The sequence below is a fragment of the Panthera onca genome, chromosome C1 (genome assembly GCF_046562875.1).
Source record: "Panthera onca isolate mPanOnc1 chromosome C1, mPanOnc1 haplotype 2, whole genome shotgun sequence".
Lineage (NCBI taxonomy): Eukaryota > Metazoa > Chordata > Mammalia > Carnivora > Felidae > Panthera > Panthera onca.
In genome coordinates this window covers 77,613,726-77,639,399 of record NC_138346.1, presented here as the reverse complement: position 1 = coordinate 77,639,399, position 25,674 = coordinate 77,613,726, and the positions used below count along the sequence as shown (strand labels likewise).

Below are 25,674 nucleotides of genomic sequence, written 5' to 3'. Positions count from 1 at the left end.
AGTTTGCCATGCAGAGGTGAGTAGACTGATGGTAGAATTGGAACTCCCAAGAGGGAGCAATAGAGAGAAATTCCAGAGTGTCTGTGGTATTAGGAGTGGCATCCTGTGTCCTCATACATGCACAGAATCACCTCTGGTAGATGCTCCTTGATTGATTGTTGGAAGGGGTGGCGGGATGGACAATGTAAGAGAAGACATTAAGTATAACATATCACACCAATTTAGATGATAATTGATTCATGAAAAGATATAACATTTCTAGAAATTTCCTTTTATGAGTACAGTCAAGAGTGTCATTGACATACTAGATAAAAATAATAATATATACAACATTGCTCTTAATATTTTTGAAGCAGCTATTTTATCTTCCCCCGGTTTTGCCACATAAACTAAGAAGAGGGACCTACCACAGGTGAGTGACCCCGGGAGAGGAGGAAAGGACCCCTATTTTACTCTCTCTTACAAATAAGAAAACTGAGACCAATGAAAGTCAAGGGCCAAAAGTAACCAAGGGCTAACAGTGAATAAATGGCAAAGTGGGGATTTGAACTCAGCAATGCCAATTTCCTAGAAGAGTACCTCCCACATGGCAGTGAGGGATAGGTCCTAAGTCATCAGATGTTAATAATATCCGAGTCTTGTCTGTGCTTTGTGCCAGGCATTGTTTCAAGATCCTTGCGTACATTTTAACTCATTTCGTACCAAAGACTTCCGCTTACATTATACATTAACTTGACTTAGGAAGGACTTCACATTGACTTTACTTTGAAATGCAAGCATTCCGGCACTTCAAGGTGTGTCCATGAGTGTGTTAAAGCCCATACCACGTTGACTGAGAAAGGAATTCAAAGCCTCACTTTTTATTTTTTTTCTTTACTTTCCCTCAAAAATGTAAGAGCGCAAGGAAGCATTTTTGCGTTCCCAGATCTCTTACACTGTGCAGGCTGGACGCAGCTGTCGCCAACCAGAACATTAGAATCCTGTCAGGGTGAAAGAACTGTAAGGGACAAGAGGCCAAACTCTTGTCGGTCCTTTCTTCTTCAAGGCTCCAAACCTCAACTCCCCCGCAGCATCTCTCTGCTGGAGAGACTACGACGGGGGTGGGGTTGCCCCAGCTTTCCCCGAGGGCAGTCTCCTATCCTGTAGCACCCCTATAAGAGGCTCGCTGGTGCACTGGGCTAACACGGTGTGTGCAAGCCTGCTTTTCCCCCATGGGAACCCTGGATGGCCAGGGGCCGCGAAGCTCTCTGTGGGGGAGAGGAGCCGACCCCACAGTTGCTCTTGGGGGCCGTGCCTGCCAAGTATCGCGGGACTTGTGCACATCGCTGGAGCAGTAGCTCCAGGAGCAGCTGGAGCGCGCTCGGTGCACACCGCCCCAGCCCGGGGAGGAGCGGGAGCGGGGAGGGAGGAGGGCTGGGGGGTGCTGGTTACGTAAATGATACTAGCCCAGTGAGAGGCCTCCAGGCTGGGGCTACGGGAGGGGGAGGGACCGCGCGAGGAGGAGGGGCTGGGAGGGAGAGGGCTGGGGTGGGAGGGGGGCGGGGGCCGGGGGCGAAGTGACCAGGCGGCGGCGGCGGCAGCTCTGCTGAGGTGACAATGTGCTAGGAGCCCTCGCTCGGTCTCCTGTGCCTCCTCGGCCTCGGCGCCCGCTCTCGCGGCGCTCCCGGAGCCCTCTAGCCCGCCGCTGCGCTATGAGGGCGCCTCTCTGGGGCTGGCCCAGGCCGGAGCCGGCTTGCTCTGCTCCAGGGGAAGTGTGAAGAGAGAGGCGCGGGCGGGAGACGGGGCTGCGCGCGGCGTTCGCGGACCGGCGCGGGTTCCAGGTGAGCGCGGGCTCGGCTCACCCGGTGTTCGGCGCGGCCGGCGGGCGACTGCCGGGCTGGGTCAGAAGCTGAATCCCGTGCGTGGACTGCCGTTCCCTCTTCGCGGGATCCTTGGCCACGATAGCAGGTCTCCGTCTCTCTCTTGCTCCCCCTCTCTTCCTCGTAATTGTCTGGGGCGAGTCTCCTCCGGGTGGCCAGGGTGCCCGGGTGGGTGCCGCAAAGTCCTGCAGCGAGTGTCGGTCGCCGCGTCCAGCGCCCCGGGCTGGACTGGGGTAGGGGCGCCCGCGGACCCGGCGAGACTGCCTCCCGGAAGCTCGGAGCGTGCTAGCCGGCTGCTGCAGGTGCGGAGGGTGGATCGAGAGGCGCGGAACTTTCTGTCGCTGACCCGCTCTCTACTCCTTTCTCCGCTACTCGCTTCAGATCCGGGGCGCTGGCCACCCTCTGCGCCCTGGTGGCGCTTGGCGGTGGGGGCAACTTTCTCCCCACCAGCTGCGGGCGGCCGGGGCTGGCTGTGCGCGGACGCTCCTGTTAGGCTTCACACCGGGGACGCACTAGAGCTTGGGTATCTTCCTCGACGGTTGTCTTCCTTCCTTTCTGCCTCTCTCTTTCGGTGCCCCTCGGCCTCATTCTCTCTGCGAGTCTCTGTCTCTGACTCAGTTTCTTTCTCTGACTTTCTCTCTGACTCTGGCTCCCCCTGCGACCTCCGGGTCTGTTTCTCTTCCATTCTTTTCCTCCTTGTATCTCTTGGGATGTCTCTCTATTCCTGTTACCCTGTCTCTTACGCTTGGCTCTCTGTCTTGGCGTGTTTTCTCTCTGCCTGTCGCTGCCTGTCTCCGTCTACCTCCTTCGTCTCTCCTGCCTTGTTCTCCGAATCCCGAGGCGCCCCGGCCAGTCGAGCACGCCCCGGCCCACCTTCTGGGCACCTCCAGGTACAGAGATCTCCCTGCTCTGAGCCAGAGGGGATGCGGGGGTTGCCCTTGTGTGGGTTTGCATGGAGCAGAGGGGCTGAGTGAAGGGCTTAAGGGCCAGTCTCCCCTGCCCGGGTCCGAGGGCCCTGTGCGGCAGAGAGCCGGAGCGCACTGAGGCTACTGGCGGTGAAAGCGGCGTGCGTCCCTCCCCTCAACCCGAGAATTGACTAAGATCAGTTGAATTTCCTGGTAGAGAGTCTACACCTCCAGCCTTTACAGGTAGCCACATAAGAGACGGTAGGCAAACACAGAAAGCTTTGGCATCCGGGGAAAACTAACCTCGAAAGGGTGGGAGCTTTTGTGAGGCAAAGGTGTTGCTAGCGGAGGAGAGGAGCATTGGGGACTATCTGCCATAAACTGCCATAACACTCAATCCTTGAGCCGTTTCCTTGGGAGAGGTCGCGGTCACTCTTCCTAGGAACACAGCGTGGTGATTTTATTTGCAGCGTAAAGACACTTGGCTTCCCGAGACGCCTGAAATCTCGGGTTTTCTTTGGGCCCCCAGATCTCTAGTTTTATATGAAGGCTGCCTTTGCTCAGGGTCGCTCCCCTTCCCGTGTGTGTGTGTGTGTGCGCGCGCGCGCGCACACGCGTGTGTGTGTGTGTGTGTGTGTGTGTGTGTGTGTGTGCGCTCGCTTCCTTGCATTCATGCCCTCTAGTGTTAAAGAAACCAGCTTGTTTGAGAACACTGAAAAGTAAGGTCAACCTACTGGTGACATATTTTGGACCTTTCACCTTCTCAGGTCATTCTCCTTGCCTTCACTCAATCTTTCCTTTTTCCTCATCGTGACTTTTGCATTGCATTATTAATTTTTCCTTTTCCCTAATCTCTACAAACTCCTTCTCTCCTTCAGAATTTGAACCTTTATGTTGAAACCCTGTTTGAGTGACTTCACAAATGGATAGATTTGGAGAATCTTCATAGCCTAGGGCAGGCTTTGAACATGAGAAATGTGCATTTCTCTGCACTGTTTGCCACAAGCTGGGATTCCACACCTCTTCCTTATGCCCCTGCCCACCTTCAACTCCAATGAGGATTTTCTCTGGCTGCTCTTGCTTGTTTAAATAAATGCTTTTAATTCTCCGTTTGTGTGATGTTCATCCCATTTCAGGGCTTAAGCCGCTTGCTTAAGTAGAGGCACTGTGTCTGAGATCAGGTTTGGGGAGGAAGAAAAGAAAGCCTTTCCAAAGGAAGTACAGTGTTGCTGGTGTAGATTAATTCTGGATGCCAGAGTGCGGAGTGGACCCGGATGCAGTTTCAGATACACAGACCTTAGCACAGTGTGGGAAAACTAGTAAATGCTTATTAAAAACTTGTTCCTTGAATGATTAGCATGCAGCTAATTATAGGCTTTGATCACCCAGCTATGTGAATGAGCTTCATACAAGAAGTTGAATTATGCCTCTTTTTTTTTCTTGTTTGTTTCATTTACTTAGTGTTTTATGAATGGGAATTGAGGACTACTAGTAGAAGCCATGTTGAAACCTGAGTGCCTTTTTGGCTCATTCACTTCTTGAATTTGCCTCTCTTTGCAAGTCTTTACCTTGGCTGATGTTCTTTAACAAGTCACTGCAGAATTGAAGAAATGATTTTAGAGACTCTGATAGGTGGCATCTCTTAATCTTCCTATGAGAAAGCAAACTGGAACATGACATCATTTATTAGTGAATACTTTCTTGTGGTCTTTCACAAGTGAAAAGTTTTCTCTTTTAACATAAAGAGCAGATCTATCAGCTTGAAATATTTGGGGGCTATAAATTGATCTCTCAAACTGACTCACTTACCTTAAATAATTTATAGGCTTCCTTACTGCTTCAAATATATATGAGAGGTGTGATGCTACATACATATGAAAATTTGCCAAAGTACCTGGAAATATAGTGCCTCCTGATACAAGGTACTGGTAGGAATTCAAAAGCTGCAGTATTGTTTTTTCTTTTTTTTTTTTTCAGTGTTGTTTTTTTGATGATAGAGTAGTCACCTCTTTAAAAATTTGAGGATTTACCGTGAGTATTGTACAGGAGCGTGATCAAGGCAGTTTTGCTTTAAAAATGTTACTTATAGATGGCTTGATACTGTACCCAATGTTTTGCATTTAAAAAATAGCAAAGACACACTGTAGGTGGAAATTCTGCTGCTGGTTGAGATAGGTTCTGATTTCTTACTGATAATATTGAGACACATTTAACTTTTTAACTTCCTGTGCATTAATTTTAAGTTAAACAGTTTTGTCAGAGTGAAATACAATGTTTCATTTTGCTTATAGATTTTTAGAAGTGGTGATGGTTTCTTTCTTTCTTTCTTTCTTTCTTTCTTTCTTTCTTTCTTTCGTTCATTCAGAGGTAGTAGTTCTGACAGGAACACTTCCATGTAATAGAGATTGTACAGCTTTTTAATCTTGGCATTTTAGGGAGAGGGTGAGAGAACAAGCAATAAATGAATATTTTTATTCTTTCTGGTTGGACAAATGAAGAGAATATTGGTGTTTTGGAATAACACCAAGTAAAAGTAAAGAATATTATTGAGAATAAAGCATGAATCAAGTCCACTATGGGAAACAAATAACAATGCCACATGTCTTTGATAAGTGTTCATTGTGCTTTATGAAAATGAACAATCTCTACAGTTTTGTCCTTTATTGGTGTTATTAGACATCGTATTCTCAAGTGGCACCTCTTGCAATAAACAAGAAATTCTTGACTGTGACTTTTAATATATGACCTTCTTGGGTTTAAATTGCTATCAGTAGTAGGAACATGTACACATCTTAAATCTAATGAGGCCTAACAGGATCACTACTTTGAAATCTGAGTGATCATATGGCTAATTATAAAAGAATTTTAACTGGTTTTTGGTTCTCAATTCTTCCTTCTGCTCTTGTCATCCGAATAAACACATGCGAAACGTCAAATCAAGACTAAGTATATGCATTCATATTGACTCTGACAATCTATTTCATGGCCTTTCTTTTTTATTTATTTATTTATTTATTTTTTTTCAACGTTTTTTTTATTTATTTGTGGGACAGAGAGAGACAGAGCATGAACGGGGGAGGGACAGAGAGAGAGGGAGACACAGAATCGGAAACAGGCTCCAGGCTCTGAGCCATCAGCCCAGAGCCTGACGCGGGGCTCGAACTCACGGACCGTGAGATCGTGACCTGGCTGAAGTCGGACGCTTAACCGACTGCGCCACCCAGGCGCCCCTCATGGCCTTTCTTAATATCACCCCCCACATCCTCGCATGGACACATACACACTAAGTATATGTTCAAACACATAAATCACATTTAAAGATCTGGTACTGTCTGCTTTGATAAACCTGTTGTCATTTTAACAGATTAAACTTCAATTTACAATTTCTATCTTAAATCACATTATTTAAGGATGTCTGCTATTCAGTTGAAGGCATGTGTGTTTTTGAAGAGTCCAGCTTTGTATTGTGAAATTTAATACTTAGAGAATTCAAATAACTTAGTGAAAATGAATGCACACATTATTTCAGTAGTAGTTGATCATCCATTCAGGGCATTATAAACAGTTACCTTTTAGAGCAAAATATAAATCAAGTAGACTTTATTCATTTGATACTTGTTTGTCCTGGATTCAGATTTAGACCTGTGTATATGCTTTCAATGTAGTATACCATAAAAATATTTTTTAATGTATCTTTGCTTGATTACCAAGAAGTAATTACAGGTGGCTAAAGAGACCTGTGTGGTAAATGTATGTTCCAATTCCGTTGTAAATGAATTAGCTAAAATTCATTTTTAGATATGAGTTTTCTAATTTTATTTTCTTTATGTCACTCAGGAACTATTTATTTAAGCTGAAATACATAATTTTGAAAAATTTTGACTACAGATTATTAAGAGATTTCTGGGTCCTAACACCTAAAATGTTAGTTAAAATAAGGAGATGTGCCTTTCCTGTATGGGCCCAACTTCACTCAAGTGTGCACATATAGTTATTGTCCTTATGAACTCTTGGGTTCTCTCTTAATGTTTACTCTACTATAATTTTCCCGTTAACAAAAGACCTAAAGCAAGCTGCAAAATATCATCTGTTAAAAGTTGTTCCACATTATGGGGCACCTGAGTGGCTTAGTTGGTTCACCATCTGACTTCAGCTCAGGTCACGATCTCACTGTTTGGCTTGTGGGTTCAAGACCTGCGCCAGGCTCTGAGCTAACAGCTCAGAGCCTGGAGCCCGCTTCAAATGCTCTGTCTCCCTCTGTCTCTCTCTGCCCCTCCCCTGCTTGTGTGTTTGTGCACATGCGCTCTCTCTCTCACAAATAAATAAACATTAAAATCTATCCCTTTGAGAGGGATGGAGAGAAAATAGTGACTGTTACCACCCTAGATATGAACATATTTGTGATTGTATAATTAGTTATGTGAGAAAAATAAAACACTGCCCATATTAAATATTCAGACTTCTTTGTATTTGTTTTTTTTTTTAGAACTGCTTACTGTTAAGATAGATGGGAACTGTCCAAGATATAGCATATCAGTGTTTTAACATGATGTGGAATTAATTAGGATTCTGTTTGATACATTAAACTACATTGATGTCACTTAAATCTTATTTAAGCTCTTGTAGAACATTATAGGAAGTGTGATTAAACTGCTAGTTGGCATTTTGGTGATCATAATACATGTGCTCAGTAGCCACTGTAAACAGAAAGAAGAATTTAAAGCAAAGCCTGAACATTCAAAATCATCCAAATTACACCTCAGAGATAGTAGTAAATGTCAATTTAATCTCTTGCCTAATATTAATTGCCTTGATATTATAAGTACAGGACCTCTTTTTTTGTTGTTGTTGTTAAAAAAAAATGGATTTTGACATATGGGGAGGATTGTGTTCTGGTAGATCAGAAGCATAATAACTGACTTAATTTCTTCTTCAGATTTTTATTATATAATTAGTTTCAGATGGAAAGGATGAGAGTTATATGACTATCAAGACCCCTATGCAATAGTACCATTACTCTGATGAAAGAAAAATGGGAAAACATACTTGGGAAACAAATCTCTGTGGAGGAATAGCCATTTGATTTTACTTATGAGGGAGCTAAAAATGGTGAATTGAGTTACAAATTGAGAAAAGAGCCAAAATCTATTGGATACTTACTTTGTCCTTGTACTGTGGATACGTAAACATCTGATAGGTCTTGCCACATTTTATCCTCATAGCCACATGAGGAGTAAGTAGAATTACTGTCCCCATCGTATAAACAAGGACTCACTCACTCAAAAGCACACAGCTAATATGCTTTAGTGCCAAGGAGCCCATCAGTTCTTTTCTGTCTCTGAAGCCAGTGCACTAGTAGTTCTCAGTGTGACATTTTCACTGACTAATAAAATTTTTAAAAAATTGAGTGCCAGCCTCCATTGAACATTTTCTTTTGCATGGTAAGAATGGTTTTAAAAGTCTACTTATATCATCATCATCTTATAAAAGAGTGGGCATTTTAACACGAGCTAAGATGGCAGAACTGAATATCAAAATATAGTTCTTAAAAGAACTGTATTTAGCTTCCTGTACATTTTTCTACATTGCACTTAATCTTCAAATTTAACAAAGACTGATGAAAATTTTATCACAGTCTGGTAATTCATTTCACCATATTCTGTAGTTGATGCTTAGGAACCTTCTTAGTCTGAACCAGTATAATATCCTATTTACCCCGTGCACCCTGTGTATACAGAGAACACAGGCCAGCATGGTAGTCATATCCATGACTTCATGAAACCTACATAGCACTTATAGCTAGCTGTTCCATTCTCTTACTAGTCACTGGCCTGGGCAATAAAATTTGGACCCGGGAAAGATGCTAACAATCGCTCTAGCCTCAGTTTACGGTGTCAATGTTTGTTGAAAGGATTAGAGAATTGGGGGTGACTTGTTCCTTCGTGGTATTTAACTGCAAATCACTGTCACTTAGCTAGTGCCAATCTGTGTCCTGGGACAAGGAATGAATGAATGCCTGGCAGAAATAAGGGAACATGTGTCAAGAATTTACTCCTCTGTCCTTCCCCACTAACCAATGTGTTCTAGCCTTAGGGATCATTTTGTTCCTTTTTTACTTCTTTGGTGGCCTTGGTGAGGACAAAGAAGTTTTGTTTTAGGTAAGAAAGAGAAATCCAAAGCTAAACTAACTGCTTTTGTAAAACTGACTGATGCTGTTAAATGGCAAGTTTCTTTGGATAGTGACTATTGTGGCCATCAGAGAGAAAAAAAATGACGGTGGGGGTATGTGAAATGTACCTAAATTGTCCTTGTTAACAAACCAGTCTTTACATTGAAATAACTAACGAAGTTTTTGTGTGTGTGTGTTTGTTTTAATATAGATTGTCAGATCCCACTGATACAGATTCTCATTTGTCTCTGATGAGTTTACGGAATCTTTTTTTAAATACTTTTAGATGATTCTGATATACAGTGATGTTTTAGACAACTGATCTAACACCATTTTTCAGGTTAACTTATTAATTTTTACTTATTTAAAGAAGAAAGAAGTTACTTTGTTCTGGACATTATCCTAAGTGTTACATATATTAATTAATTTCATCATAACAACCCTCCAAGGTGGGTTTTATTGTACATCCATTTTACAGACAAGGAAATTGAGATACAGAAAGGCTAAGTAAGTTGTCCCAGACTAAGCTGGTAAGTGACAGGACAAGGACTATGCTATTTTGATGAAATTATTAATAAAACAACTTGCTTTATGTCACAAAGTTTGAAATAGCTGAATTGAAAACGGAGCCCAGATTCCTATGTTTTGTTTCCTATTTGAGTAAGTTTTACCTTTAAAAATGAAGGAAGAAAACCTGACCAACAAGGTGGATTTTTAGAGCTGGAGACAAAATGTTTGCCTTTTAGAAGTCATGGCACTGGATTAAAAAAGACAATTATGAAGAAGACAATGGATTTGGAAAAATTGGAGTAGATTTCTTCCAAGCACATTGTTGTTTCTACTTAGATACACACTGCTCCCTCCTACCCTCCCCGCCCAAATAAGAAGAAACTAACACATAGTGATGCAGGCAGAAAGAAAAAAAAAATAAATCTATAACTGAATAGGATTTCTCTACATAGACTTCAATTCATAACTGAGATCTATATCTGTAACTAATCTAATAAGAAATAGTTTATTTTCCTGTGATACTGCTAATAATTGTTTAAATTACATTAAGAAATGTTCATATTTATGAAAGCACTGGGGAAGTCCTGCTGAAATTTCTGGATTTTTTTCCCCATGTGTTTTAAGGTTTTTTGGGGATGGAATATTTGCTAATTTGTAATCACTAGTAATCTACAAAACTGATGTATTAATCTTTGATACGATACATTTTCTCCTTGCAAGCTTTGGTTGATTTTCAGCAACTTTCTCTTGCTTACTATTTTTGTTTAATGTACTAAGACAATGTTTTAATGATTTTTCTTTAGTCTTTAAAAAAATAAATATCATTTTAGGCTGACTGAAAGTTGATTAGATTATGTAAATTATTTCAATTATATACCTTCAATAATGAGTCACTCCACCTTCCTGGATTTTTTTTTAAGGTTTATTTTTTTATTTTGAGAGAGAGAGTGTACGAGTGTGCAGGGGAGGGGCAGAGAAAGAGAGAGAATCCCAAGTAGGCTCTGCACTGACAGTGCAGGAGCTTGAACTTGGGGCTTGAACTCATGAACTGTGACATCTTGACCTGAGCCAAAATCAAGAGTTGGACACTTAACAACTGAGCCACCCAGGCACCCCTGTTTTTTTTTTTTTTTTTTTTTTTTTAATGTTTATTTTGGGAGGGAGTGGGAGGGACAGAGAGAGAATCCCAAGTAGGCTCTGTGCTGTCAGTGCTGGCAGAGCCCAATGTGGGGCTTGATCTCACAAACTGAACTGTGAGATCATGATCTGAGACTAAATCAAGAGTCTAGTTAACTGACTGAGCCACCCAGGCGCCCCAGCCTGTTTTTTTTTTTTTTTTAAACTAAAGATCTGCACTTAAAACAATGCTGTTTTCAGAGTCTATAAATGAAATGAAGGGTTTATGGGATTACTAACGAACCCAGTATCAAAATTCAGTACAGTTTTTTTTTCCCTTTTTCTTGCAGGAATTCCATCTCTTTTTTTCTGAATCCTCAAGCCTCAATAATCTTTGATTATCTTGATAGTTCAGTCTCAAATGGGACTAAATGTCATTTGTCCTAAAAAATGTTAGAAACCACACTGTCCCTGATTGTGGTTCAGATGTTACTCATCTCTTCTAGGTTGTCACTGTGCCTTTGTATTTTCTTAAGTAAATAATGTGTTTATTATTTCTCAATACTCTTTCTTTTCCCTATCTTTTCCTTGTTCCTTTGTCCCCTTTCTTCTTCATGGTACGCTCTACTTTAAATGGTCTTTCTTCTATGGCTTAGTAAATCCACTTGTAGCAGGACTAGATTATTACTGCTCTTGAATAGTAAATAATAAAAGAGCTTCTGTTCATTTCATCAGTTAGTTCTGAGTAGGTAAGAGACAGACGCGCTAGCTTCTGCATCTGGGTCATTTAGCAGGAGGCTGGGGATGCTAAATTCACATCTCATTACCTCTGTCTACTTTTAGAATTGTGTGCCTGGGCCCTGTGGTCAGTTGGCAGTTGGCCGGCCCAGGGCTCAGAGGGAATGCTGTGTTATTTGAGAGGATGCCAACTTCAGTTGCCACATGGCTTTCTCGTTTCTTGGTCAGATTTTCCTCATACATCCTCCAATATGTGTTTTCTTACTAACTCTAGGCTATTGACTTCATGTCAAAAATTTTTTATATTAATGGATAGATTGTGATGGACAATTTTAATAATTTATATTCTATGGCTCCCACTCCCCAGCTTTGGGTGGTAGTTCCCCTATCTGATAAACCTAGAGCAGACATTTTGTCATGGATTTTTTAAGAGTTTTATTGTTGTGCACTAAGTTGAGATGAATCGTAGGTAATTGGATGGTGCAGCTGAATTAACACATTGAATTGCTAGTTATGAGACACTTCATTTGCCGTTGCAGATGACAATAGGCCCATTTTGCTTCTACAATGCACAAATTCTTATTATCTATATAGAATTCTAATTCGAGTGGGATAACACGTATGCATCATTTCCATTCCTTTGTAAGGAAAAATAACCTTCACAAATGTAATATACTTGCAACTATCTTATTAAATACTTTTGAACTTTAATAAATCTCTTTTTTTTTGAGAATGTTAATTCTCATTCTCCACAAAAAGGACAGAGTATAAGGCATTTCAAAAACATGAAATCAGTAGTATTGCTGGGTACCATAAGACCTGTGCAGATGTACAGTTTGCATTCATTTCAACAGAGCACCTTGTTTGAATCACTCAAGACAGCATTGTTGCTATCATGACTCTGGTGATATTCAGTAGTCTAATAGTATTGTTTGTTCCGGGTTTTATTCATTTTAGATGTTTTAAGGGTAGTTTCTCTAGGTCAGTGGAATTGCTTTTCAACAAGTGATTATCCATTTGAAGAGGAAGAATGGAGACATGTCTTTATTTATTATACATCCTGTTGAAACCTCATTAATTTAAACGTTAAAGGGTCAAAAAGATATCAGACTGTTAAAAATTGGATAGAGTAAAGCAAGGCAGAGGAAACTGACTAAGATATAGGAAAGTGGCCTGAAGTTGAAGAGGGAGACACTGTGCCCTGAACAGTCCCCCAAAGGCTTGAGTTCCATGCCAAGAAAAAAGGAGAGCAGAGGTGAGACACTGAGTCTGAAACAAAATAATTAATCAACATGTATAGTTGGAATAACCAACCTTCTACTTACCAATTCTACTTCTTAGGCAAATGTCCCTATAGCACATTTTTCTCATCACCCCTCTCACTACACTCCTTAGTACAAACTAATGAAATTGCTTACATGTCTGAGGGACAATAAGGGCAACTAGGGACACATCCTAGAACCATAGGATAAAGTCCCTTTTATTTTGACACTTAGACTCTACAAGCCTAAATGATCAGCAAGTTGCTTATCCTAAAACAAAGTCTTCTAACCAAGAAGACCCACTCAAGTACAGAAGACTCAGTATTTTCTGTTCCCTCATTCTTTTTTTTTAAATTTTTACTGTTTATTTGAGAAAGAGAGAGAGAGAGAGAGAGAAAGGAAGGAAGGAAGGAAGGAAGGAAGGAAGGAAGGGATGAAGGGGCAGAGAGAGACAAAGACACAGAATCCAAAGCAGGCTCCAGGTTCTGAGCTGTCAGCACAGAGCTGGATGCGGGGCTTGGACCCATGAGTGGTGAGATCATGACCTGAGCCAGAGTTGGACACTCAGCTGACTGAGCCACCCAGGAGCCCTGTTCATTCTTAAATATAAAATAGCAACCATGGATTACCAGACATTTAAAAAATAATGTAAGAAAAAAAATACTAAGAAAAGTCTGCAACATGAAAAGAGAGACCAAGATAATTGAAAAACCACTAACAGTAAAATAACCTTGTAGGGAACAGAGAATTAAAAGATCATAAGAAAGGCAAAAACGTTAAAATCCTTGAAGAGCTCTAGCCACACCCTCAAAAATGGGGGAATATCAAGAATAAATATCAAGAATATCAAGAATAAATCAGGCAAATTTAGATGGTCAAGGATTTGAGAGACAAGCAAAAGCTAGGGCAAGGTTGAATGAGAAGTTTCATCACCTCCACAAGGCCACTCCTTTAAGACAGAGAGGTAGCTGTTTCACCTCATACATATAAAAAGAGAATCAAGGAAAATGAGGAAACAGAGAAATATGTTCCAAGCAAAACAATAAGGGAAAACCTCAGAAAAAGATCTTAATGATATGGAGATAAGCAATTTACCTGATAAAGAATTCAAGTTAGGTGCGCCTGAGTGGCTCAGTCGGTTAAGTATCCCAACTTCAGCTCAGGTCATGATCTCACGGTTCATGAGTTTGAGCCCCGTGTCAGGATCTGGGCTGACACCTCAGAGTCTGGAGCCCACTTCAGATTCTGTGTCTCCCTCTGTCTACCCCTCCGCTGCTTGCACTCTGTCTCTCACATTGTCTTAAAAATAAATAAAACATTTAAAAAAAAAGAATTCAAATTAATGATCATATAGATGCTTACTGAGCTCTGGAGAAGAATGGATGAACACAGAACATCAACAAGAAGGTAGAAAATACAAGATAGTACCAAATAAAAGTCACAGAGCTGAAGAATACAGTAACTGAACTGAAAAATATACTAGATGCATTCAGTAGCAGACTGGTAAAGCAGAACAAATCAATGAACTGGAAGTAAAGATAATAGAACTCACCCAGACAAAGCAGCAAAAAGAAAAAAAAAAGAAAAGAAAGATAACTTAATGGACCTGTGGGATAACAGCAAGTGGAATAGCATTTGCTTTTTAGGGGTCCCAGAAGTAGAAGAGAGAAAGGAGTAGTAAACTTATTGGAAGATAATGGTTGAAAACTTTTCTAATCTAGGCAAGGAAAGAGATATCCACATTCAAGAAGCCCAGAGAATTCCAAATAAAATCCAAAGAGATCCACACTAAGGTACATTGTGAAGACATCAAAAATTAAAGAGAGAATATTAACAGCACCAAGAATTAAACAAATTATTACATACAAGGGAACCCCCATAGGAGTATCAACAGATTTCTCAACAGAAATTTTGTGAGCCAGAAGGGAGTAGCATGACATATTCAAAGTCCTGAAGGAAAAAAAAAACAAAAACAAAAACAAAAAAACTTCCAACCAAGAATATTCTACTTGGCAAGATTATCATTCAGAACTGAAGGAGAGCTAAAGAGTTCTCCAGAGAGGCAAAAGTCATAGGAGTTCATCACTGCTAAATCAACAGATTTAAGCTGAAAACAGATGGCACTAATTAACAATAAGAAAACATAAGAAAGTAAAAATCTCACTGGAAAATATAAATATATATGAAAGGTAGTGGATCAGATACTTTTACAAAACTGGTATGAATGTTAAAAGAAAAAAATAGTAAAATTAACTAAAGCCACAATAATTAGTGAAGGGATACGTAAAATACAGAGATGTAAGTGTAATATCAAAACATAAAATGTGCAGGGGGAGTAAAAATGTAGCTTTGGAATGTGTTTAAATTTCACTTGACATTAAATTAAAATAGACTATTATTTACAGAAGATGATATATGTTAACCCATTGGTAACCACAAAACAAGAACTTATAGTAAATACACAAAAGAAAATGCAAAAGGAAAACTAAACATAAGCTAAGGAATCATCAAGCCACAAAAGAGGAGAGAAAAAGAGACTAAATTATCCAATTAAGAGACAGAATAATTAAAAACAACACCAGTCTATATGCTGCTTACAAGAGACTCACTTCAGAAGTAAATACACACAAAGACTGAAAGTGAAGGGATCAGAAAGATATTCCCTGCAAATGTAAACAAAAAGAAACCCTTATCAGATAAATTAGACTTAAAACATTCTATAATAAAAGACAAAGGGGGCATTGCATAATGATAAAGGGGTCAATCCAGCAAGAAGATATATTTTTGGAAACATAACAGTCTTCCAAGAATGAAACTTGAGAAAATAGAAAATCTGAGTAGACAAATCACTAATAAGAAGATTTTGAATAGTAATGAAAACCTCCCAAATATGAAAAATCCAAGACCAGACTGCCTCAGTGGTGAATTCTACCATTCAGAGACTTAGTACCTATCCTTCTCAAACTCTTCCAAGTAACTCAAGAGAAAGAAAAGCTTCCAAACTCATTTTACCAGGCCAACATTACCTTGATACCAAAACCAGACAAGGACATCATAAAAAAAGAAAATTAGAGGCCAATATTCCTGATGAGCATAGATGCAAAAATCCTCAATGAAATATTAGGCAATCAAATTCAGCAATACATTAAAATTATCATATCCCATGATCAAATAGGATGTATTTCAGGTATGCAAGGATGGCTCAACATCCACAGTCCATCAAAATGATACACCATGTTAACAAAATGAAAGCAAAATACTATACAATCATCTCAACAGATGCAGAAAAAACATTTGATAAATCTCAGGATTCATTTATGATAGAGACTCTCAACAAAGTGAGTCTAGAGGGAACATTTCTCAACATAATAAAGGGCGTATATGACAAACCCACAGCTAATATCATACTCAACTATGGAAATCTGAAAGCTCTTCCTTTAAGGTCAGGAACAAGACAAGGATGCCTAGTCTCTCCACTTTTATTCAACACGGTAGTGAAAACCCTAGCCAGAGAAATTAGGCAACAAAAAGAAGATGCATCCAAGTTGGAAAGAAATTCGTCAAACTGTTACTATTTGTAGATGATATGGTATTATATATGGAAAATCCTAAAGGCTCCACCTAAAATAGCCTTTTAGAGCTAATAAATTAATTCAGTAGAGTTGCAGGAATGAAAATCAGTATACAAAAATCTGTTATGTACACTAATCACGAATTATCAGAATGAGAAATCAGGAAAACAGTCCCTCTTACACTCATTGGTAACAGATTGGTGTTTGCCAGAGGAGAGGGGGATTGAGGAAGTCAAATGGGTGCAGGAGGTCAAGTAAGTACAAACTTCCAGTTAGAAAGAATAAATTGCCTTGGAGTAAATTCAATGAAGGAGGTGCATGAAAAGTATGTAAGTATAAAAGAAACTGAAGAACACACAAATAAATGGAAAGGTATTCTGTGCTCACATATTGGAAGAAATGCTATTAAATTAATATTAAAATGACCATACTACCAAAAGCAATATAGATTTAATGCAATCCCTATCAAAATGCAATGGCTTTTTTTTTTTTGAAACTTGAACAAATAATTCCAAAATCTATATAGAAGCACAGAAAATTCTGACTGGCCAAAAACAATCTTGATAAAGAGAAAAAGAGCCAGAGGTGTCATACTCCCTGATTTCAAAATATTCTATAAAGCTGTGTAATCAAAATAGCATGATGCTAGCTTAAAAACATACACACAGATCAGTGGAACAGAATAGAAAACCTAGAAATAAATCCACCTATTTTTGGTCAATTAATTTTTGATAAAATGGATAAGAATATACAGTAGGGATAGCACACTCTTTTTAATAAATGATGTTGGGAAAACTGGATAGATATATGCATTAGAATGAAACTGGATTACTATCTTTTTTTTTTTAAAGTAGGCTTCAAGTCCAGTGCAGAACCTGATGTAGGGCTTAAACTTATAACCCTGAGATCAAGACCTGAGCTGAAATCAAGAGTTAGATGATTAACCAGCTGAGCCACACAGGTGCCTCATTATCTTATACCATGTACAAAAATAAACTCAAAACGGATTAAAGTCTTTAATATAAGATCTGAAGCCATAAAACTTGAGGAAGAAAATATGGACAATAAGCTTCTTGACATTGGCTTTAGCAATCTCTTTTTGGGTCTGACTCCAAAGGCAAGGGAAACGAATGCAAAAATAAACATATGGGACTATATCAAACTAAAAAGCTTCTGCACAGTTAAGGAAAGAAGCTACAAAACAAAAAGGCAACTTACTGAGTGGGAGAAGTTATTTGGAAATCCTATATCTGTTAAGGAGCTAATATTTAAAAAATATAAAGAACTTAAAACTCAATAACAAAAACAATCTGATTTAAAAATTGGCAGAGGATCTGAACAGCCATTTTTCCGAAGAAGATGACTGCAAGCACATGGAAAGATGCTTGACATCGCTATTCATGAGGGAAATGCAAATCAGAATCATACTGAGATATCATCTTACACCTATCAGAGTGGCTATTCTCAAAAAGATAAGAAATATCAAATGTTGGTGAGAATGTGGAGAAAAGGGAACACTTGTGCACTGTTGGTGGGCAAGTAAGTTGTGCAGCTACTATGGAAAGCAATATAGAGGATTTCAAAATATTAAAAATAGAAATGCCATTTGATCTAGCAATTCCACTCCCAGGTATTTATCCAAAGAAAAAAAAACCCACTAATTTGAAAAGATACATGCACTGCTATTTTTATTGCTGTATAATTTACGATAGCCTAAATATGGATGTGGAAACAGGCTAAGTGGCTCTTGATGGATGAATGGATGAAAAAGATGTGTATGTATGTACACATATATACATACATATATACATATATATACATACATACATACATACATACATACACAGTAGAATACTACTCAGACATAACAAAAAGTGAAATCTTGCCATTTGAACCAACCTGGATGGACCTTGAGGGTATTCTGTTACGTAAGTCAGAGAAAGACAAATACCACATAATTTCACTTATATATGGAATCTAAGAAACAAAACTAAACAAAATCCAGTCTTGTAGGTATAGAGAACAGATTGGTGGTTGCCAGAGGAGAAGGGGATTGAGGAAGCAGGAGGTCAAGAAAGTACAAACTTCCAGTTAGAAAATAAATAAATCCCTATCAAAATTATTATATTATATTATATTATATTATATTATATTATATTATATTTATTATATTATGTACAACATGGGGAATATAGTCAATATTGCGTTAACTTTGGCAGGTGACGGTTGGTAACTAGACTTATCGTGGTCATCATTTCACAATGTATACAAATGTTGAATCCCTATGTTGTACACCTGAAACCAGAATAATTTGCATATCAATTATATCTCAATAAAAACAAGAATTAATAGATAATTCTCAGATTTCTGAAGAAAGATGATTTGCAACTTAAATTCCATATCTGCTCAAAATGTCAATCAAGTGCAAGGGTAGCATAAAGAAATATTTAGACCTACAAAGACTAAATTTATTTTCCACAAATATTAACCTTTCTCACAAAGTTACTTGAAGTCCAATTCCAGCAATGTCTAATTAAGAGAAAAGACATGGCATGCTAGCTATGAAGTAATCCTGAAAGGCAAACAGCTTAGGTTGCTCCAGTCTGGTATAGGATTAGTGTAAAAAATGGAGTGCTTAGGTCAGTGAGAGTCTCTCTGACAAAAGGAGGCATTATAAAATGTTTATTGTTCAAGATGTATTTGGAAAGAAAAGAAAAATCGTGCCAGGGGAAAAAATAAAGGTAGTATCTCCAGGAAGAAGAAAAGGATAGGCAAGAAAGGAAAATAATCCTACAACTTTTACAGGGGTGCCTGGGTGGCTCAGTCAGTTGAGGATCCAACTTCGGGTCAGGTCATGATCTCGCGGTTTGTGGGTTCGAGCCCCATGTCAGGCTCTGTGTTGATAGCTGGCAGCCTGGAGTGTGCTTCAGATTCTGTATCTCCCTTTCTCTCTGCCCCTCGCCTGCTCACACTCTGTCTCTCTCTCTTTCAAAAATAAATAAACATTAAAAAAAGTTAAAAAAAAATCCTAGAACTTTAGTTAGCTCTTAAATGAACATAGTTTTATGTTAATTAAATATAAATGGTGTTTACTCGTTCTAAATTTTTGGTATCAATATTTAGATGAAATGTAGAAGATAATCAGGACTACAGAACAGAATGCAAACATTATCAGCAATGATAATGTTACAGTACACATGAAAATGGTGGGGGCTGGGCATTTGGTATGGGGTTTGGAGAAAGCAGCAGGAAATAGTAGGGATTGGAAGATTAGCCTAATACCAAGTGAGGTGAAGAGACAGTCTACAGTTGATGACAAGAAATAGCAGTGACGGTGTATTCTTTAAAGTTAGAAAGAAAACCAAGAGGAGGAAGAATGAATATATTAGGAGGAGGAGTACAGAGAAGTGGGGAATGTGGCATGTGAGATAATTTAGATAATGTCCAAAACACTTCAGATACATTTGTTTAGTTAAAGTGTGCTTTGATTTGATTTTTTAAAAATGTGGCTGCTTTTGGGGCGCCTGGGTGGCTCAGTGGTTAAGCATCCAACTTCAGCTCAGGTCATCACCTTCACAGGTCATGAGCCGGAAGACCGCTCCGTGGTGACAGCTCAGAGCCTGGAACCCGCTTCAGATTCTGGGTCTCCCTCTCTCTCTGCCCCTCCCCCCACTCGCACTGTCTCTCTCTCTCTCCTTCAAAAATAAATACACATTAAAAATAATTAAAAAAAAATAAAAATGTGGCTACTTTTAAATGGTTACATACTCTCAGATTTCTACAAATTCCAGTTACTTTCTTCTGTTAAATCACCCTGGTTCATAGAGACAGTCAATCTTTTTATAAAGTCTGGACAAATTTAAGAGTTCTGTTGTAGAAGTAATAAGCAATTAATTATGGTTCCCACGGGGGAGAGGAACTGGTTGGGCTTGAGGGAGGGAGCTGCTCTATATAAAGAAATAGAAATACCGAACTGAACGCTAGCACAGTAGCATTCATCCCTTACGGAATTGGAAAGATCACGGGGCTAAAAGTAGAACTGGATTCTAGTGTGGATAAAATCCATTCATAAGTCTGTAGCATGTCATTTCACTTTTCTGCAGTTCAGTTTCCTTCTCTTTAAATAAAGCAACTGGTATGAGCAAATACCTGGTATCACTCTATATTCTAGTGTGTATTTTTTTACAAAGATAGGCCTATTATTTTCTTGAAGAATGAAATGAATTTTTCTAGGTATGATAGTTCTTAAGACTGACTCAGGCTTCTTGCTTGCTCTAGCTCTTTATTAAACGTGTAATTGCCTTTTCACCAGTGGTCCTCATTCTCCTTTAACTTTAGTTTTTACCTTGTGTCTGACTGAATTGATCACTCAAATCAGAATCATACTCTTTTATACAGTTTTGTTAATCTGGAATAATCACTCCCTAGATAGAGTTGTTTCGATAGCATTTTTATTTCATTATGCAACAATTTATTTTCTTATAATTAAAACATATATATATATTTTTGCTGATGTAAAGATGCAGAGCATTACCAGAAGCTTCTGTAAAAGATCTTATCTTCATTCCACCTCTGTTTTCCTGACAAAAGGAAATATTTTAGTGACACTAAGCAATAATTTTAAACAACTTTTTGTAGTGGTTTCCAGATATAGATGGTAAATTTTATAGCCCTCTGTGTCATTAAATTATACCAGTTACTGTGATTACCTAATGTGTCTGCAGACTCACAGAACTGATAGATGAAGGATGGGCATTTCACTGTTACACAGATGTGAGAATATTGCCCTCTTAGATTGGCAGCTGCTCTTGAATTTCTCCCTGCATCTTATCATTTGGCTAACATTTTAGTTTCATAGCTAACCAGAAATAGTTGCTGTAAATAAAGTTGGTAGCTATTCCTAATGAATGTGAGAACACAGATACGTTTCACAAGAAATTGCTAACCTGCTAGTTGTTGGAAGAATTGTGTGTGTGTGTGTGTGATATGTGTGTGCATGTGCGTATGTGTATATGTGTGTGTGCTTTAGCATCTTCAGACTATGAACATCAGTTCAGCAAACCAAAAGAAAATTTGTAGTAGTGAGAGAGACAGATAGAGTCGGAGAGAAAGTTTCCTAGTTTTCCTCCATAGCTTGGAACATAGGTAACACAAAAATGTACTGTGGAAAATTAAGAAAAAAAAAACCCTTACTTTTAATTGATATGTTAAAATCTAGTATTTTTATGGTATGGAAAGATAGGGGATTCTGAAGTGAGAAAAGTCAAATTAACCAGGAGACATTCTTTAAAGCTGCGAATATCTGGTTTCTGTGGACATCTTGTGATTACAATCTCCTTTTACCATTTTCTGAGTGATCTGGTTTTTGAACAGTGACATAGGAGCAGTGAGAGCTGCTTTGTCCTGTTACATCACTTAGTTTGATGAATCAAGGGTCTGTTAAATTCCCTTTTAAAGGTAATGTTCTTGGCAATTCATTAGAACATTTAAGTATGTGAACTAGCACTTGATTGGAAGGTAGAAAAAATGTAGACATTCAAGTTTGGAGGAGGCAATGAAACTTGGTTGGGTTAAAGGCACAAGTCTGTGGGGCTTGCATAAATACAGTTCAAAAACTATGACTCATCCAATTACTAACAGAATGGCAAATGACAGTTACATAGCCTCTATGGAATTTAGTTACCTGATCTTAAAAATTACAGTAATAGAAATAATAGCTAACACTAATATAACCTAGGTCTCTAATTGGACATGAGGTTCTCTTTTAAGATCTTTTCATAGGATTAGCTCACTTTATTTTCACAATAGTAAGAGCTAGATATTTATTTTCACCCACCTAAGTATTTTAATAGGTTGTCATGAGGGTTTAGGTGGCATGCATGTAGTGTATCAATTATTGTTCTTGGTATTTAGCACATGCTCAACAAATGCTAGCTATTATTAATGCTATCTCCTGTTCCAGGGTCCTCTCCTGGCATTTAGCATGACAGGTGCCTAGTAAATCTGGCCTGCTTAACCAGTTTCCAAAATAAAATGATCAAACCTGGAAGAGCTATTGTAAAGAGTATCTGCAAAATCAGATCCGAAGAGACAATAAATAAATAGGAGTCAAAGATAGGATTGAAGCCAAGTAAAACAGAAACCCAGTTAAACTGTATTAGTAAAATATTTAGAAATTTTATCTAAGAGAGAAGAGAAGGTAAATGTGTGAAGGCAAAAATACATCATGATGAATATCATATCATAATATTGTACAAATTGTTCATAGTGCTTAACACTGAATGGCTGCTTTGCAGAGAGTGCATCTAGCTTAGCAAAAGGGTGGGAAGCTTCTTCTTTTTGCTTTATTTGGAAAATTCCAGTGTCACTGCTGACTTTTGTTAGGTGTTCTTAGTTAAGTTGAGCAGTCGTCCTCCATTTTCTCTTTAGTTTTCTGATCAGCTTTGACTGTGTTATTATTTTTTTTTCTGGAGGATGATCCTAAGAGAAATTGAAAGATGAGAGCTTAGTTTGTGTGTGAATCCGAAAAATAGTAAAAATTTTAAAATGTATCGCCATCCGAGCCTTAGCGCCTGAATGAAAAAGATGTGACATGTTATTATTTTTTGTGCTTTTGAGTTTCATATTCAATATGTGATGTCTAGTTGTTTTAATGATTTTTTTTATCAATGGTAATTGGAGGTTTTCTATTCTTTTTTTAATTTAGAAGAACACATAATTTGAAATAGCAAATTGTAATTGATTTCCCATTTAGACATATATGAATACCAATTTTCTTATACGAAGAAAATGTGTTGTTTTAAACACTGATAGTTTGTCATTTCCTCCACAGTAATTTGAACAAATGATAATTGTACATAAATTAATAAACTACTGATAGGAATCTAATGGTGCATCATGCTGTTTTTGATTTATTTTGGAATGATTTTCAGACTGTTGAAATGTTCCAGAACTAATTGTTTAATGTAACCTACAAGTTCCTTAACTGCAAAAACATGTTCAGTAAAATAGAATAGTTATTTTTAAAAAGTGACAAAGGACTAACTTACATTATGTTTTGTGAGAGTTAATTATATAAGTGGTTTTATAGGTTATTAAACAATGTATGTGTTTTATGTGTTTAAGAATTCATTTTACATTACAAATAATGATATTATTAAAATAATTTTTTCTTATTGTGATTCAGACAGTTTTCTAGTGCAGCCTAGAAATAATGTTGAGTCCTCAGTTTGTATTTGCTTAGTACTCCTTTTTCCTCCCATCATGATGTTTTCTGTGCCTCCTGAATAATATTTTGAAATTGATGAAAAAGAAAACTTTATTATCAGCTTCAACAACCCTGTGAAGAATTTCTAAGTGAGAAATATTTAAAATCAAGTTATAGCTCCTGTGATGTGTGGGAACCATGTATCAGGTTAACAGTTTTCAATAAAGTTTACATTAAGTCACAGACTGTTGGTTTTCTTGTACTGTTGTGTCTATCGGCCAAGATACTATACCACCTGTAATTACTTTATAGTGTGATAGTCCACTGATAATTAACCTTGTAAGCTTGCTTTATGATCAGTTTTCATTTTATTTAACAAGTGTTTTGGAAGTTAGTTACTCACAAAAAAAATTCCCCATCATTATAAATGTAAAACCAGGGTATAGGAAGGAGAGCAAAGACTGATTTTACAATGCAGTTTTAATTAACTCTAAATCAACGATATATCCTGTACTTCCTGTTTCCTGTCATAGGACAGGGCTAATGGCTACCGTGTGTGTGTGTGTGTGTGTGTGTGTGTGTGTGTGTGTGTGTGTGTGTGTGTGTTTCCCAAAGGGCTTCTACTGAAAATTGAGTGTTCGTTTTTATGGGTTCCCTGGATGTTTTGAAGTGTGACCTCTGCCATCTTGTGATCTTGTGCTTGGGTACCACTCAAGCTAAATATAAGTTACTGATCTTACTGTTTGATAATTCAGTTTTGAGTTTTTCACCAACCTTAAAACCTTGTATATAAGGTTATATATAAAACCTTATATACTTTATGGTATATATATATATACACAAACACACACATACATATATATATGTCACTTCTCTCCATAATAATACACCACACCTAAAACTACTACATTTAGTCATTTTTAACTGATGTTTTCTTTCCATCTATTTTTTAATTCATATATTCATTCTATTTATTATATGTACATATTACATATGTACTTATCACTTGGCATGATAAAATTTACTTTGTGAATTTAATCAATATGTATTATAATCATCTGTGTTTTATTACTGTCTAAATCTCATACACTTTTAATTAGCCAAAGGGCTATTTCTCACAAGAACTCGATATATACAATTGTGGGCCAATAAACTGTTGCTGCATTTTAATACGGCAGTACCCTTGATTGGTGCATGAAATGACTCCTTAAGCAGTCAGTGTACATAATTAATAAATCTAGCCAGTGGTTTTTGGATCCATTTATTTTAAGGCACCACATAAATGGTGCAAGGTCAGGTGCTTCCAAAATTTCATTAAGGGGCACATACTTACAAATAAGTTTTCAGCAATGGGTTCATGTTCACTGCATGCAATTACTGAGTGCTTTTGCAATTCTAAAACCCTGGAGTCCCCTAGGCAAAATCCCTTTTTCTCTGCATCTGCTCTTACTGCTTCCTGTCAAGTTTCTGCCTTCCTGAAGTCTCATACTATTAAAAAGATCATTTTCTCATTCTGGCTTCTGAGGATTATTTTCTTATTCAGAGATGAACATCTGCAGAATAGAGCTGCATGTTTTCATAAGGCCATGTGTTCTAACAAGAAAGAGCCTCGTGCCATAAACAAATATAATTATCATCTTTATGTATCAACATTATAAACTTACAATTTATGAGTACATTACTGTGTATTGGTATTTTGTAGAAACTTTACTTTTTCTTCTCTGTGTTTCTCACCACTTGTCTTCATACCATGTTATTCATGACTGTATTTTGTAGGAAAACATTCACCTCATTTGTTCATTTACCACTGAACAGGGGCTTGAAGGACAGTGAGGTTCTTTATTATCAAGAATTGCGATCTGATGATATACTTGGCTGATTGCCATCAAGCAACTCATTCAGAGGACTTAAGGATTCTGATGTCACACACTATATATTAGTCCAAAGGAAAAAAAATTCACACTGCACCCCAATTTCTAACTTTTTCATGTGTTAACTTTCTCAATCTAAGTTCATACTTTATTAGGTGTTTTATGAATTCTTACCTTTTGCTGTTACCCATATATAGATCTCCCTGTGCAAGGTCACATGTGCACGTTGGAATTGCCCAACACCAATGAAAAGGAAATCAGGAAAGGAAAGGAGCTAGTACCCGAGAACTGATGCCATGTCATGGTTGGCCCATTTCTCCTTCCTTCAAGCACCTGCAGTCCTATGGCATGTTGTGCCTCAGACTGCTTCACTGACCTTGGCTTTTAGCACTGTTAAAGCCAGATAGAGCTGAGATTCCCTTTTTTCTTACAACAAGTCTCTGGAGTGAGATCTGGTCACTGATA

At 38.2% G+C, this 25,674-nt stretch overlaps 1 protein-coding gene across 4 annotated transcripts in view; it reads left to right on the top strand.

The window, feature by feature from the left end:
• The first annotated feature begins 1,549 nt into the window (after nucleotides 1-1,549).
• Nucleotides 1,550-25,674, top strand: part of GALNT13 (polypeptide N-acetylgalactosaminyltransferase 13) — a 541,337-nt gene continuing 517,212 nt past the window's right edge. For 3 of the 4 annotated variants that reach the window (XM_060626627.3, XM_060626624.2, XM_060626626.2), the window contains exon 1: nucleotides 1,550-1,947. The gene's annotated coding sequence lies outside the window, so the exon portion shown is untranslated. The remainder of the gene's footprint in view (nucleotides 1,948-25,674) is intronic. The other variant, XM_060626625.2, reaches the window with a different exon arrangement.